The sequence below is a fragment of the Canis lupus genome, chromosome 16 (assembly GCF_003254725.2).
Source record: "Canis lupus dingo isolate Sandy chromosome 16, ASM325472v2, whole genome shotgun sequence".
In the NCBI taxonomy this organism is placed as follows: Eukaryota; Metazoa; Chordata; class Mammalia; order Carnivora; family Canidae; genus Canis; species Canis lupus.
In genome coordinates this window covers 57,888,876-57,903,890 of record NC_064258.1, presented here as the reverse complement: position 1 = coordinate 57,903,890, position 15,015 = coordinate 57,888,876, and the positions used below count along the sequence as shown (strand labels likewise).

The following is a 15,015-nucleotide window of genomic DNA, read 5'->3' as shown; positions in this document are numbered from 1 at the left end:
CTGGGTACTCTCTACTTTCTCTATTCCATAATAATTTCTGCCCTGCTCCGTTGTCTTTCACTGATCCAGGAAAAGAGCTCAGTGGGACGATCAGGGCTCTGCTGTCAAGATGACTGCAGGTGCTCGCCAAGGCACCTTGAGGAGGTCATTCTGTGTTGGAATCAAAGCTGATAACTGTGACATTAGGTTTTTGTAGTTATCAAATGACATAGAGTAGAGGCAACTGGTCTACCACACAGCCTATGCCCTATGACAACTTTATTTCCTTGAATGGGTTTCTTTAGTTTGATTTTTATAGGGAAAGGAAGTAGGTTAGCAAGTCATCCTCAACTTTGGAATCTGAGTCATCTTCTCATTCTCGTGCAAAGTGTTGGAATTTGAATGGAATTCATTACTGTCCTCTTGGCTCCTGTGAAATCCCAATCACTGTGGGGGAAAATTATAAACACTTCATGTCCCTTCCTTCACAATTCTGATAATGCATTAAAGCATCCGGGTCCACAAACAAAAATCTATGGGCACTTTCTACGCTGGAGAGGGAACTGACAATCCTGGTTCGACACGAGCCTACGACTGCCTGAGTTCTGATTACGTCAGTTATATTTACATGACCACGGTGAGGCTGCCGCAGAGATGGTTTCATGTGATGCTTTTAAGATAATGTTCACCAAAATAACCTAAGAGCACTCATGTAAGAGGAGTCTTCCTCTTAAGAAATTGAACTTTTTCTGTGTTTGTTGTACTGAGAACTAGCTATATGGTATTTTCAATAAAAGGATTAACAGCAAACAATAATGATGGCAGAACTGAAGAACCTCCATACATATTCTCTCGTTTATGATAATGTTTTGATATCCCCATCATACCATCTTCATTTTACAGATTAGGGTTCATGAGCAAAGAGATTTTTCCAAAGTTTCTCCAACTAGTGAAAGACAAAGCTGGGATAAGAAGCCCTATCTTCTCTCTCCAAATACCATCTCTTCCTCTATCTTGAGGAATCTAACAATCTTTGTATCCACCATAGCATCTACGTTGCACAAATACATCCAATAAATATTTGGGGAACGAATGAATGATGTAAATTGCTGGATACATTAAGTATTTCAAGTTATCATCAAATGTACTCGAATATCTCATGGGTCAAAATCAAGACACAAGATCTTGAGTTTGGAGCCTAATAAGACACAGCAGACTAGCATTACAGGTGTCTCTGATTGTTCAAACCCCCGAGTAGTGGACACGAGCAGGGCAGTCCCCACTCGGTTAAATCAGACAGTAACGCATGGTCGCTTCCCATTCTACAGTGTGGACCGCTTTTTGTTAGAGGAATGGGCTGAAATGATTCAACTTGCAGGTTAATTTCTGAAGACCAGCAGATGGCCATACCGGTTTCTTTCTTTTCTTTTCATTTTATTTCTTTTCCATTCCTTTTTTTTTTTAATTTATTTATTCATGAGAGACACAGAGAGAGGCAGAGACTCAGGCAGAGGGAGAAGCAGGACCCCCTTGCAGGACCCCAGGATCACGACCTGAGTCAAAGGCAGATGCTCAACCACTGAGCCACCCAGAGGCCTCCCAACTGGTTTCTAGTCATATGACTTCCTGTTTAAATTCTGATGTTTTTTTAGCATTTTATAAGGCACTTGGTATTTAGAATATGTATTTCCTGTTGAATTCACTTGTAATAATTTCTAAATCGACCACAAAAGTCACGAAACTCAATGATTTCTAGTCTTGTGTTCTTCCCATTCAACATGTGTGTTCCTTCTGACATTTCTTATATTTGACTGATCTCCTATTTTGCTGGATATACAAAATATCTCTATCTTTTATTTTCCTATGCATTAAATCCATTCTCAGCCAGAGGTTTATGTTTTGTTTTCCTATTACAGTTTCAGCAATTTATTTACAGCTAACGAGTGCAAAAGTGAGCGCTCACAAAGCCAAAGCTAAATGAATAAACAAACAGACAAATATTTTTAAATGGACATGTGCTTTTGAATTTTTGAGGCCTCATGTTTTATTATATCGATGCTGATATTCATGAGACTACTATTTCATAAATCCGACAGACAGGCAAGCCTTTCGAGTCTGAAATATTCAAATTGCAGGGTAAGGGAGGATGCCACGATTATATTTATTTTTTCTTGTGGAAAAAATGAATAAATGGACGTATCAGATATAAACATGGATTTTTTTATGGTTCTGACTAAAGGAAGTAATAAAACACCTATCATCTTGTATAATATCCTATTCCGTGCCTCTGCCACACGCTCTTTACCTTTTCCCATATTTCCTCTGTTTGTGAGAACTACTCATTTGACCATAATTTTCTCAAACTAATGCCAGTGACTACTCCACGAAAAAAATCTGGGATCTCAAAACTGGGTAGTAATAATTTTTCAGTGTGAACATACGAGCTTTCATTATCCTTTGTGTTTTTAATGAACCATTTTGTTTAAAAAAAATGATATAAGCTCTGGGGGCGGGGGGGAATCAAACATCAACAATAAAGACAATAAAGGATTAAAATCAAGTGCACTCACCCCTGAATCTCTGAGCCAGAGTCGTGCCGGACATCTTTCTGTTTCTATTTTTCTTTTGTCCTGGTTAACACAGAGTTAACACAGTTTACAGGACTTTACAATCTATACTGCAAGTTACTTTTTTATTTGTTCTATTTGTTAACGTTTCCATGCTGCTGCCCCATCTCTACACGCTTACTACATGGGTGAGCCCTTTATGCATGCCTCCAAATTTATTTAAATAGTTCCCTATCCATGGTCCTTAAGCTGTTTCCGGTTCTTTGGTAGAGTAAACAAGGATACGTGTTTTAGTGAACTTTTAAAATATTCCCTTGGAAAAATAAAAATAAAAATAAAAATAAAAATAAAAATAAAAATAAAAATTAAAATTAAAATAAAAAATAAAAATAAAAATTAAAAATAAAAATAAAAATAAAAATAAAAATAAAAATAAAAATAAAAATAAAATATTCACTTGGACCCAAGTTGAAAAAGGAAAAGAAACCCGCAGTTACAGAACATGGTAGTTTCTTCCTTAGATGATACAAAGTAGATGTCTCATATCTAAAAGGCATGATTCAGGATGCCTTTAATGAGAGGCCTGATGAGAACAGTGAGGCTGCAAGACCGACAGGATGAAATATTGCCTGGGTCCTAACTAGCGGCACCAGGACCCCCGCCCCCCGCAGCATCCCCACACGGTGCCGTCCAATCCAAGAGAAGTCCAACTTCAGCCTGAACAAGAACGTTTATCTAGACAACATCTACTGACCAACCGCTATTTTCCCAGCACTGGGTTATCTACTTGAAAGGCCTGGTTTAATTTAATCTGAGTGTGAATCCTTGTCCGACAGCTCCAGGGATTGTCAGGGACGTGGAGGTGAAAGGTGCTTGTGAGGCTCCCGAGTTGGCGACCTGGCCTCATGTCCCCCAGAGAGTGAGCGAGGGGGAGCGGGGTGGTGGCTACTGGTCACAGCTAAGCTTTAGGACCACCTGAGAGGGTCGGTGTCAGATGCGACAGATTTGGGAGGTAAAATCAGCGCGACTACTCAAATGCACTTGTCCACTTGCTCACACGGGAAACCTTGGATCCGAACATGACTTCTCTCTTACTCAGACGCACCCACCCACCCCGTAAACCCTACCTTCCATAGACCCATCCAGAATCTGAGCGAGAGTCACCAGAGAGCCCAACCTCATCCGATCATCCGACGGGCCGTCTCTCTCCACTGGAATTAAAATAGTTTTCCAAACCTTTTCCACCCAAGTCTCTAGCGATCCTTTCAAGCACAAGTCTACTCAAACACAAGTCTCCCGTCATTTCCCACGCCACTATGGCTAAAGTAAAAATCCTTTCCCCAATGCACCCTGTTCCCCAGCCCTGGCTCCCAGCACGTCTGGAGCAATATGTACATGTTGGCCTCTAAGTCCCTCTGCTTTGCCACCCCGGTTTCTTGGCTCTTCCTCAAGCCCGCTGAGCACACTCCAGCTCAGGACTGGCACTTGCCTGTGTACCGCCTGAAATGATCCTCCCCAAGATGCCAACCAGTGTGGCGCACCCGTCTGCTTCCCTCAGGCCTCAGCTCCAACCCCGCCGTGCCGCGACACTTCCCTGACCACCCATCAACACACCATCGGCTTAAGGTTGCACAGGCTACTTCTCACCATCCACCATGGATGTATTTGGTCACTCACTAGCTGCGCTGATACCACTAGAGTAGGTGCTTGCCCTGCTTTGTTGGCGACATATCTACAGATTTGTAGGATAATTGCTGGTGCACAGTAGGCTCCACAAATACTTGAGGGCCTTATGCTAAGTGAGATAGGCCAAATGGACAAAGACAAATACCGTGTGATCTCACTTATACGTGGAATCTAAAAAAGCCAAACGTGTAGAAACAGAGAACGATGATTCCTAGTGGGTAGGGTGGGGGGTGGGGAGATGTTGGTCAAAGGGTTCTAGCCTGCAATTATGAGATGAGTTTGTTCTGGGGATGGAAAGCAGCAAATTGTGATTAGAGTTAAAAATATTGTATCGAATACTTGAAAGTTGCCCGGAGAGGGTAGATCTGAACTGTTCTTGGCGCAAAAAGGAAATGCTAACTAGGCACCATGATGGAGGTGCAATCCTGTAACAATATATACGTGTGTCAGATCAACACAGGGAACACCTCAAACCTACTTATGTTTTGTGTCCAATATATCTCCACAAAATACACTTTTTTTTAGGTGAATTCGCTGGCTTGACCAAGTTACTAGCCTTTCTGAGCTTCAGCTCTCCATCCGTGGAACGACCATCATGCCACCTCGTTTATAGGTTTGTGGCATCATTAAACGAGACCCCACAAAAACTCTCAAAGTGGCCCAAAGTAAGGGCTTGACAGGTGCCCATGACTGCTAAGACTTCTGCTGGACAGAACTGCGTCCCCTCAGGACCCACTTGTTGAAGCCCTAATCCCCAGAGCCTTAGTGACTGTATTTGGACCTGGGGACTTGAGGGAGTCAAGTTAACATGAAATCACTAACGCGAGGCCCAAATCCAACAGGACTCTTTCTAGGAAGCATAAGGGGCCCTTGGGGGACATGAGGACAGAAAGAAGACCGTGTGGAAACACGGAGAAGACGGCCGACCACGAGCCCAGGAGAGGGGCCTCAGGAGAAAGCAGCGAGGTCAAACCCCTGGCTCTCGGACTCCGGGCCTCCAGGAGGCTGGGTGACAAGCGCGCTGCCCTGCCAACCCCGCGCCCCAAGGACTCCCTGACGTCTCGGAGCTCCAAGAGGCAGGCGTTTCTCATCCAAGAGCCTAATTCACAAACCATCTCCATGCACAGGCTTGTGAGCTGGGCTCCCTCAGACGGGAAGGGCCTGCCTGGGTCCCTCAGACGTGCTGGCCAATGCGCTCAGGGGGGTGAGGGATGGCTCCTCTCTACGGGCCTCGGCCCGTTTGTCTGCGAATGATTTAATCCCTTGTCACATCTTTCAACTGGTTCGCTTAATCGACACCTCATTCTTCATGTCCCCCACAAAACGTCGGGGCCTGTTGTAGTTTTCATCTGGAGCTTGGACCTCAGGTGGGATCACACCAGCCACGGCCCCGCTGGGAAGCCGGGGACAGTGGGGCGAGGGTGGCGGCCAGGGCCACGGCCCCCAAGGGCCCACAGCAGGGGCATCGCAGGGCACTGGGTTAGCAAAGCCACCCTGGGCCGCAGGGCTGGCGAGCTCTCTGGCTATGACCCTGGAGGTCTCCTTTCACAAGCGCATTTACCTCCTGACGATGGGGATGGTTTGCTGGACATTGTATTAAAGTTAATAAGAGCTGAGGAGCAGAATGAAGAAGGGACCCGGCCGGGCACATGGTGGCAGAGAGAGGCCACCGGGTGGGGGGAGTGAGAGGAGCCATCCCCAGTCTCCGTCGCACCTCTCCGTGGCCTTATATGCACCCTACGTGAGTGCTTCACGTTCTCCACTCGTGGAAAATGTGGGAATCTGCAGGATGCTCCCAAATTCCAGCATGCAACCACGTCCTGTCGCACAGAAGCCTTGTGCTAATTAATCATATCACTATTAAAACTGGTTTTATGCAAAAAAGCCTCATGTGTAACTGATACACACACGCGTGCGCATACACATGATTACGTATCCACACACGACTTTGAGAAATAAGCTCTGAAAGTGAAATCTGACATTCTGCTAATTATTAGTTTACTCAGCACAGCTGTGCTGGAAGGTGTCCGCAACCAAAGCCGCGTTTAGAGCTCTGGAAGCCAATCCCTCACTCCAGCATATTTTCTATCTAGTTTACGGTCCCCTGCTATGATTGGCAAGGATAAGAATACAATTACATTTATCACCTGTCTCTCCAAAGACTAGTTCCTGCCAGATCCAGAAATATTAATATTCCCTACCCCAGGTATCAATTTTTAGGTCATTTATATTGTGAATAATACTAGCCAATTGTTAATTTTGGATACAGGACGGTTGCCAAGTTCTAGAAAGTGTAGACATACAGATATGGAAAGAGGGGACATTTCACCGGCAAAATTTTCATTTCTCTGACTTGCTACCATCACGCGGCCAGGCTGCATCTTGACCTTAGTTATGTTTTCCTTGAGTTTCCTAGATCCTGGGTCTGGTTCTTTTATGCAGCCCACCATCTAGCACAGTACTTAGCATCGTTTAGAATCCCAAATGTAGAGACATCTATTGAACTTTAGGTTAAAAATAAAAACACATTAATATAACAAATATATTATCAATAGGCACAAAAAAAGTAAATCTGCTACTAAATATCCTTGACTTAACTGGGCCATAGACATTACTTGGGGATTCAGGCGGCTCTACAAGCATCTTCACTTTCCATCGGCCTATATGATTGATTTTATTATTTTTATCTTCTCCATGTCTTGCATGGATACGTTGGGGCAGACCTAATAGATTCAAGTATAGCCTGCTTCCTTTCATGGAAATACTGGTTTTTCCTACAATTTTGAATCACCCACAGCCGATTTCACCAGAGAGGTTTGGATCCTTTGCTGCAATGCTATAAACTACCTTTATCGTGCAATCACAAAATATCTCTGCTCTGTCTCCCTTGGAAAAAGGAATTATATGGACATTTAGGTTTAAGATGACACAAAGGAAAGCAAACCGAGAGTTAACTTTTGAGCCGGTCCCTGTCTATTGTCCTTACTAAGCAATCTGTGGAGCCTGGGACGCCTGCAAAGGCAGAGGGAAGGAAACTCAAAAAGCCATTCGTAAATATTTAGCTTGTTAAACATTTTAAATTCCAGTATATTTTCAGGACATTTTCAGAAGTCCTGAGTGTACTGATTGTTATGTGGGTATATGTGTTTCACAAATACTCTTTGAATCCTTGCGATGCTTATTTAACAAATCCTCGTGCTATTTCACTGGTTGTTCACATTCAGAGTGAAAACCAAAACTATGACTAAGTTGCGGGATTGTTTAATGCAGGTATTAATAAATAAAATGCATGCTGCTAATATTGGGTAATTACATATTAAACAACAACATGATTGCATTTACTAAAGCAATTTTTACTGGAAAATTTTCAATGTTCAATCTCATCTCAGTGGCATCCAGATAGATTCATCAAATCAATAGAGAGAGCTCAGCTATAATTAAAAGTGTAAACTTTGAATTTCTTCCCCTCATTTCATTTTGGGAAGTCTTTTAAATATAACTTTGTCTCCTGTTAGAAAAGTGACTTTTACATAAAATTATTTTAAAAAGTAACATTTGGTATCAAGTAACTACACACTTGACATATTTCTAGAGGAGAAAAATAAAACATCCAATGTCTGATTTCAGAAACTAGAATAACCGCCTATGAGTCTGTTCCTTCTGTGAGCTAAAGATACAAAGGCTTCCAAAATCTCTGGCAGTTTGTCTTGAATAGAAATAATCTACTACCTCATTAAGCCCAGTTCAATTAAAATAAAATATAAATGAAAGCATTTAGCTAGAAGCTAATTGAAAATAAAACCCTCGGTTTGTCACGTAGGGTCTTGTCTTGGGAACCTGACAGTGCGGCACGCGGTAGTCCGCAGGCCGATGGGTCTGGATGTGTTTTTAGGGAGCTGGTTAGGTCGCAGGAGAGCAAATACCAGCACTGCCCCGGGCGCTAACCCAGAAATAAGCCGGTTTCCATAAGTCCTTAAAAATCACTTATCTTTAAGCTGATGTAAATATCAATATTTATATATTTAATATGGTTTCTAAATCCTCCCTCCCTGTTCGATAGTTCAAATCCTTAGCTACAGGTCATTTCTATTGCCCCCACACCCGGCAAAACATAGTAATTTTTCCGATGGCTCAAAACTGCTGCCTCATACTGAAGTGCATTATTATAGGCACATGATAGGTATGGAGCCAAAATGCTGGGATTCGAGACAGATTTTTAAAAATACTATAAATATTTTCCTTTGCTGATGAGTTAAAAGAGCTTTTTTTTTTTTTTTTCCCTTACTCTGAGGAATCAAAGAATAGCGCTTTCTTTGGCAGCATGAATTATTTAATCTCTTTAATCCTTGCCTTGATTTGTTCTCTGTCCAGGATAGATTTTTCTCTTTCTGTCCATCTTTCCCTCCTTCCTTCCCATTAGCCATGCTTCCCCACTCGGTGTTATGATAGCACTGGCGAATTTCAGAAAAGCAACAGCAACATTCTGTCGGAGGAACACAATCTGTCCAGCTGTATAATCATGTATTAATATGCCGTTTAAATATAGTATCCCCCTTTTTGGTAAATTGCAACTTTTGCTGCCTCCTCACCGTCTGTTCCTATGGGGAAAAAAAAGTCATATTTTGGGTCTTTGTGTCAAGATAAAGAAAATTAATTTCAAAGCCAACAAGGGGAGAGCTGCTGGTGCAGAAGGTAAGTAAATGCCAGCAGTTGCTCTGCGACTTCAAGAGAGAAAGAAAAAAATTACTTTTCAAAAACTGCACTTTGATACAAATAATTCAGGAGGATTTGTGGTCGGCATTTTCACAGCATATAGCTCCAGGGTGTGCTGGCACCTGAGGGGATGGAGGGATGGATGAATGGATGGATGGGGATGGATGGATGGATGGATGGATGGATAGGGATGGAGGGATGGAGGGATGGATGGATGGTACAGGGATGGATGGATGGAGGATGGATGGTACAGGGATGGATGGATGGATGGATGGATGGATGGATGGATGGATGGATGGGGATGGAGGGATGGATGGATCGATGGGGATGGAGGGATGGATGGATGGATGGATGGGGATGGACGGGGATGGATGGATGGATGGATGGATGGATGGGGATGGAGGGATGGATGGGGATGGAGGGACGGAGGGATGGAGGGATGATGGATGGATGGATGGGGATGGAGAGATGGAGGGATGGATGGACAGCGATGGCATCGTGCAGTAAGGCTGGCTCTTCACAGGTGTCGCTCCACAGGCTCCTAGGGGGGCCTCCACGGGAGGTCCACACATTTATACCAAATAAAAACTACTTGGTACAAACATACAATATTTGATAAAATACTCGACATAAACCCACACAACATATTTGACATAAACATTCAAAGTGACCCGCCGGCGTGCGACAGTCTAGGCATCCAATGCGGGGCGCACAACCATAGAACTATCGGCTCCGAGTGCGGATTTCAGGGCCTCTCTTCACGCAAAAACAGCCTCTAGGTGAAGGGAGGATGTCCGTTAGGGTGCCCGCCGCCCTCCTTTTGCTCTGCTTGTGTACGTGGGATCATCGGGTGCACACCGGAAATATCTGCAAATGTCACCAAAAAAATCAAACGCAAATGGACAGGGACAGAGGAGCAGTATGTCCACGGGGCTTCACCTGGCTGCCTGAACCTCAGGGGGCCTGCAGCCGGCCCATCGGGGTCCTTGACTGCTGGCTTGGGTACGGAGTACAGGGGTGGGGGTGGGGGGTCCCGGGGTCCCCGCGCTGAGCAGCTCTGGGAGCAGGGCAGGGCAGGGCGGCCCCGGGAGCCGGGAGCGGAGCAGGGCGGCCCCGGGAGCGGGCTGCTCTCCCCGCAGAGGAGAAGGTGCGCGCTGGGCTCCACGACCAACGGGATTTTGCAACCCCGCCTTTTAATTGGACGATCATTTGTCTTCAGGTAAAATATCAAGGAACAGTAATAATCCAAGAAGCTATTCCATGTTGTTGGTGTGTTTCTGAAAAACCAACCCCGGCCCATGTTCACAGGAACACCCCGCCTAGAGGACAGGTCAATCAGAAAGAGCCCCGGGAGAGTCGTGGGCGGGGCCAGGGAGAGCTGTGGGCGGGGCCAGGGAGAGTCATGGGCGGGGCCAGGGAGAGCTGTGGGCGGGGTCAGGGAGAGATGTGGGCGGAGTCAGGGAGAGCTGTGGGCGGGGCCAGGGAGAGCTGTGGGCGGAGTCAGGGAGAGCTGTGGGCGGGGTCGGGGAGAGCTGTGGGCGGGGCCAGGGAGAGCTGTGGGCGGGGCCAGGGAGAGCTGTGGGCGGAGTCAGGGAGAGTCATGGGCGGGGCCAGGGAGAGCTGTGGGCGGGGCCCCAGGAGAGTCGTGGGCGGGGCCTGGGGCTGACTAGAATCACTGTGGCAACAAGGTGAGGGCAGGACACGGAGGGCCACGGTGTCCATGCAGGGTGTATCCATCCACCTGTGTCTCTCCATCACCCCCTCATCATCTCTCTCTACCTAACTACTATCCCTCCGTCGCTGTCATGAGGACTACCTCCAGGTATCCATGTACCTATCATCCATGTATCTCTACCTACCTATAATCTAAAAATCTCCTACAACTTATCCATCACATACCCACCTATCTTCTTTCTTTTAAACAATTTTATTTCTTTATTCATAAGAGATGCAGAGACACAGGCCGAGGGAGAAGCAGACTCCCTGCAGGGAACCCCCTGTGGGACTTGATCCCAGGACCCCGGGATCAGGCCCTGAGCCTAAGGCAGATACTCAACTACTGAGCCACCCAGGTGCCCCCACCTATCTTTTATCTATCCCTCTATCTACCTCCCTACCTATCACCCAAAGATCTATTGTCTGCCTATACACCTGTGTACCTATATCTACCATGGTCTACCCACTGATCTCTCATCTTCTACCCATTGATCATCTATCCATCTGGAGATTAGGGTCCTCAGTGCACACTTAGGGGTTACACTGCTCAGTCCCCATACCATGACATGCCTTCATGACGATGCTCCTGCCTTCACACCCAAGTTCATGCCTCCTGGCTCACCACAGGATCTATAGGTACCAGTCACATAAAAGGATCTAAAATTCCCTGAGTACACCACGCTCCCTCACGCCTCTGCCTTCCCATATGTGTTTTGTGGACCTAGAATGATTCTTGCCCCACACTTTTCTCCTTAGTTGGCTGTCCTCAAGGCATAATCATGTTCCGTGACTGAGCTCAGGCACAACTTTCATGGGGAAATTTTGCTTAACTCTGCAGTTGGAGACATGCTCCTGTGTGCACCCTGCTTCTGAGCGTGTGGCTCCAGCCCCCACCACCGTGTCTTGTCACTCTTGGCTCATTTCAGATGCCTGAAATGGAGACTGTAAACTACCAGAAGTCAGAAACTATGTCTTCTAAGCCTGAGTCCACTAAGCTAAGCCAAGTAGGCAGCCAAGTATGTGATGAATGGATGAATACATGAATACAAGTATACGTAGTCACAAATTGTCTCTTAATTTCAATATTTTTACTAATAAGGCTGAAAGCTCCTCTCATTCACTGTGCTCCTCCAGTACAAATTCTGTGGATTCAAACTCTCTGGATGGTATCACCATTGCAATGAAAGAAGTAAGCTCTGTATGTTTTCATGTCTTGGTAAAATAGGATCGAGAAATGAACCAAAGGTAATTTGATGGAAAAGAACATAACATAAGAAATTTTTCTGGGATTAGAAATAAAGAAGAAGAATACAAGAATAGGAATGGCAACTCGTGTTGCTTGGCCTGGTGTTTACTGAATTCAGATTCAAATGTCATCAAATGGGAAGCGGCCCTCGTGATGTATGTGCCAACTTCTGTTTCCAATAGGATGCTCCTGGATGCCACACTGTCTCTTAGAACAGTTAGTACTCATACCACCTTTTCAGGGTTTTCACAGAAGAATCGGCAAAACAGCCAAGAATAATAGGAACTCGAAGTGCAATGCATTAGGGAGTGAGGACTTCATCAAAGAAACGGCAATGGGAAATTGAAATAATCATAGGCAGGCAGCACAGGTAATTACAGTTATAAAAATGGTTTTTGTCCTCTTCCAGATAATCTTCTTGCTACACCCAGATCCTGCAAAATCATGCAAAGTTGGAAGGCAAGAATCTACTTCATTCCCATATGATAAGGACTAGTTAAAATATGCCCGTACATGTCAGGTCATCAGAGCACGTGTTGTATCTTTGGGATTTTAATTTTCAACATGTGTCCAGGAGATTATGAATAAATCAATATGAACAGAAGAGAATTGAAATAATAAATCAGCTTGTTCGAGTTTTTAAGAGTGGGTGGAGATATCCTCTTCAAAAACTGAAGCAATGCTTAAGTTGATATAAATGGGAAAAAAAAATACAAAGGAAAAAAAATTTTGTCCAGAGTACATGATCATTACAGACTTTTAAATTTCGTTCACCTTTCCCAGTTACGCTTCTTGTGGGTGGACCGTACCTTTCCAAATAAATGTCTGAAGGCAGACTATCCTACGTATCTTCGGTAGAACTAACTATGGAACACCTCGCTTAATATATGCCGGTGCTTTAAATTACCCACACACCTCGAAGATGGATTTGAATCCAACAGTAAGTCATTGACATTAGCAAACATCACCTGTAACTGTTAAAGCTCTCACTGGGGGGCCCCTGGGGGGGTTCAGTCAGTGGAGTGTCTGGCTTTGGCTCAGGTCAAGATTTCAGGGTCCTGGGATCCAGTCCCACGTCAGGTTCCCTGCTCAGTGGGGAGTCTGCTTCTCCCTCTCCTTCCCTTCCCCCTGCTTGAGCTCTCTCTCGCAATGAAATTAAAATAATAAAATAAAATAAATAAAATAAAAATCTTGAAAAAATGTTAAAAAAACCCTCTCACTGGATTTCTGTAAACATCAATGTTAATAGAACTAGATAAAACTTGTGTTATGAATCACCTGTGTGAGTGGCCCCTGAAAGCACACTAAAATATATATATATATATATATGTTAAATATTTAATATATATATTAAAACAGTTTCTAGATAAATAACAAAATGACATAAAAATTCAATATGAATTTTTCCTTCTTTCTGTGCCCAAATTACAGTTCCCCTGTGTTTTATTAACAAAAAAAAATTAACAAAAAAAAAGATTTCTTTAAACTATAAGTTAAGAGCAGATAGTATAGTGCAGCCTTCTCTATGAGATACGTTCATGACCTCAGTCTGTTTCTGTAATCACCAAAAGGACACACGTCGGTGTCTGATGCAGAGTTCTTACGGGCACTTCTACAGGCTGCAATGTTCAGAGTCAAGTTTTCTTTTTTCCTGTGATGAGTAACACTGAGGAAAGATATGAACTGATGTGTTGGATAAAAAAGAGATTTACAAAGCACAGAATGTGACCAAAATGACGGTTCGTAACCTACTGCACCAAATTCCTCCTCTGTCAGCATGATAAAGAACAAAGAGAAGGAAAGTCCTCTAAATACCTCAGCAGTGTCAGAGCATCTGAAGGAAACATAAAATAAAAGCGCATGAATTATTTCATCCCATTTAAAATAGAACAGTGCTTTCTTTTGGTGGATGAACGATGTCTTGACATTTTCCCCTGGGCAGAGTAAGGTAAGTGTGATGTGACCTGGAGGGAGGATGTTCACAGAGTGTGCACACACACGGTACAAAATATAAGAACGTGAAAAACAGAGCAAATCCACACTGACAGCAGAAAGAAATGATTAACACTACAGTTGCCACTTTACCCACCTTCTCTCTTTAATACCAGCTCTTGACTTCTCAAACCTGTGTTTTCCTGTATTGTGCTCTTGAAAGAAGCTCTCTTGGTATTTGTGATTCATCCTCCCCAAAGTAATCTTTTTTTTTTCTTTTTTTTCCAAAAATACTTAGCATTGGGGCGCCTGGTTGGCTCAGTTGGTTAAGCACCAACTCTTGATTTTGGTTCAAGTCATTACTTCGAGGTAGTGAGATCCACATCCTCCGTGGGGCTCTGTGCTGGGCATGGAGCCTGCTTAAGATTTTCTCTCTCTCTCTCTCCTCTCTCCCCTTCCACTCACCCCCACTTATGCTTTCTTGCTCTTACTGTCTCTCTCATGCTTTCTAAAAACTTAGAATAACAGTAGATCAAAAAGCACGAATTTTCAAATGCTTAAAATTTTTCCACTTTTTGTGGCAAGAAAGATTTTTAGGGTAATCACGAAACAGTGTAAGTGCAATGACTTAATACATTTGAAATTTCAAAAAACTCCATGTTTCCCAACACAATTTTCCCATAATTATTGTAAATCCCACGATATGCCATTCCTGACTCCCATGCACAAGTGACATATCTATAAATCAATATCTACATCTATATAGAGAGAGTTTTCTTCCAGTAATACAGATGAACATTTTCTAATGTATTTTTTTTTTTAGGAAAATTAATTCATTGCAGAGATACTTGACGAGTACCCCACACGTTGTGTGAGAAAAGATGGGGATATCCCCTGCCCTCATCCTCATGGGAAACACACATGCACATTTGTACAAACATACATCATGTGAGCGCACATGTAATTCGTGGTAGGCAGTGGAGCAGCAGACTCTGGGATGAAGCCTGAGGAGGAGGATGGGTGCGGTAAAGCACAGAGGACATGTCCACGGGGTACTGGAGCTGAAATCTGAGTGTGCGCAGAGTGGGAAGGGAATAAGAGTATGAGTGTCAAGAAGATGGGAAAACTTTCAGAGTAGGTGTGTTGGGAAGGCAAGTGTGGAAACACTGAAAGCCC

The 15,015-nt window shown here is 44.0% G+C and overlaps 1 protein-coding gene and 1 long non-coding RNA gene across 2 annotated transcripts in view; one reads left to right on the top strand and one right to left on the bottom strand.

The window, feature by feature from the left end:
- Window positions 1-15,015, bottom strand: part of CSMD1 (CUB and Sushi multiple domains 1) — a 1,869,137-nt gene that overhangs the window by 1,803,385 nt on the left and 50,737 nt on the right. The window lies entirely within an intron of this gene.
- Window positions 10,621-13,762, top strand: LOC125752712 (uncharacterized). Its single transcript, XR_007402840.1, has 3 exons — window positions 10,621-10,767; window positions 11,418-12,847; window positions 13,479-13,762. It is a non-coding gene; the product is annotated as an uncharacterized LOC125752712 (long non-coding RNA).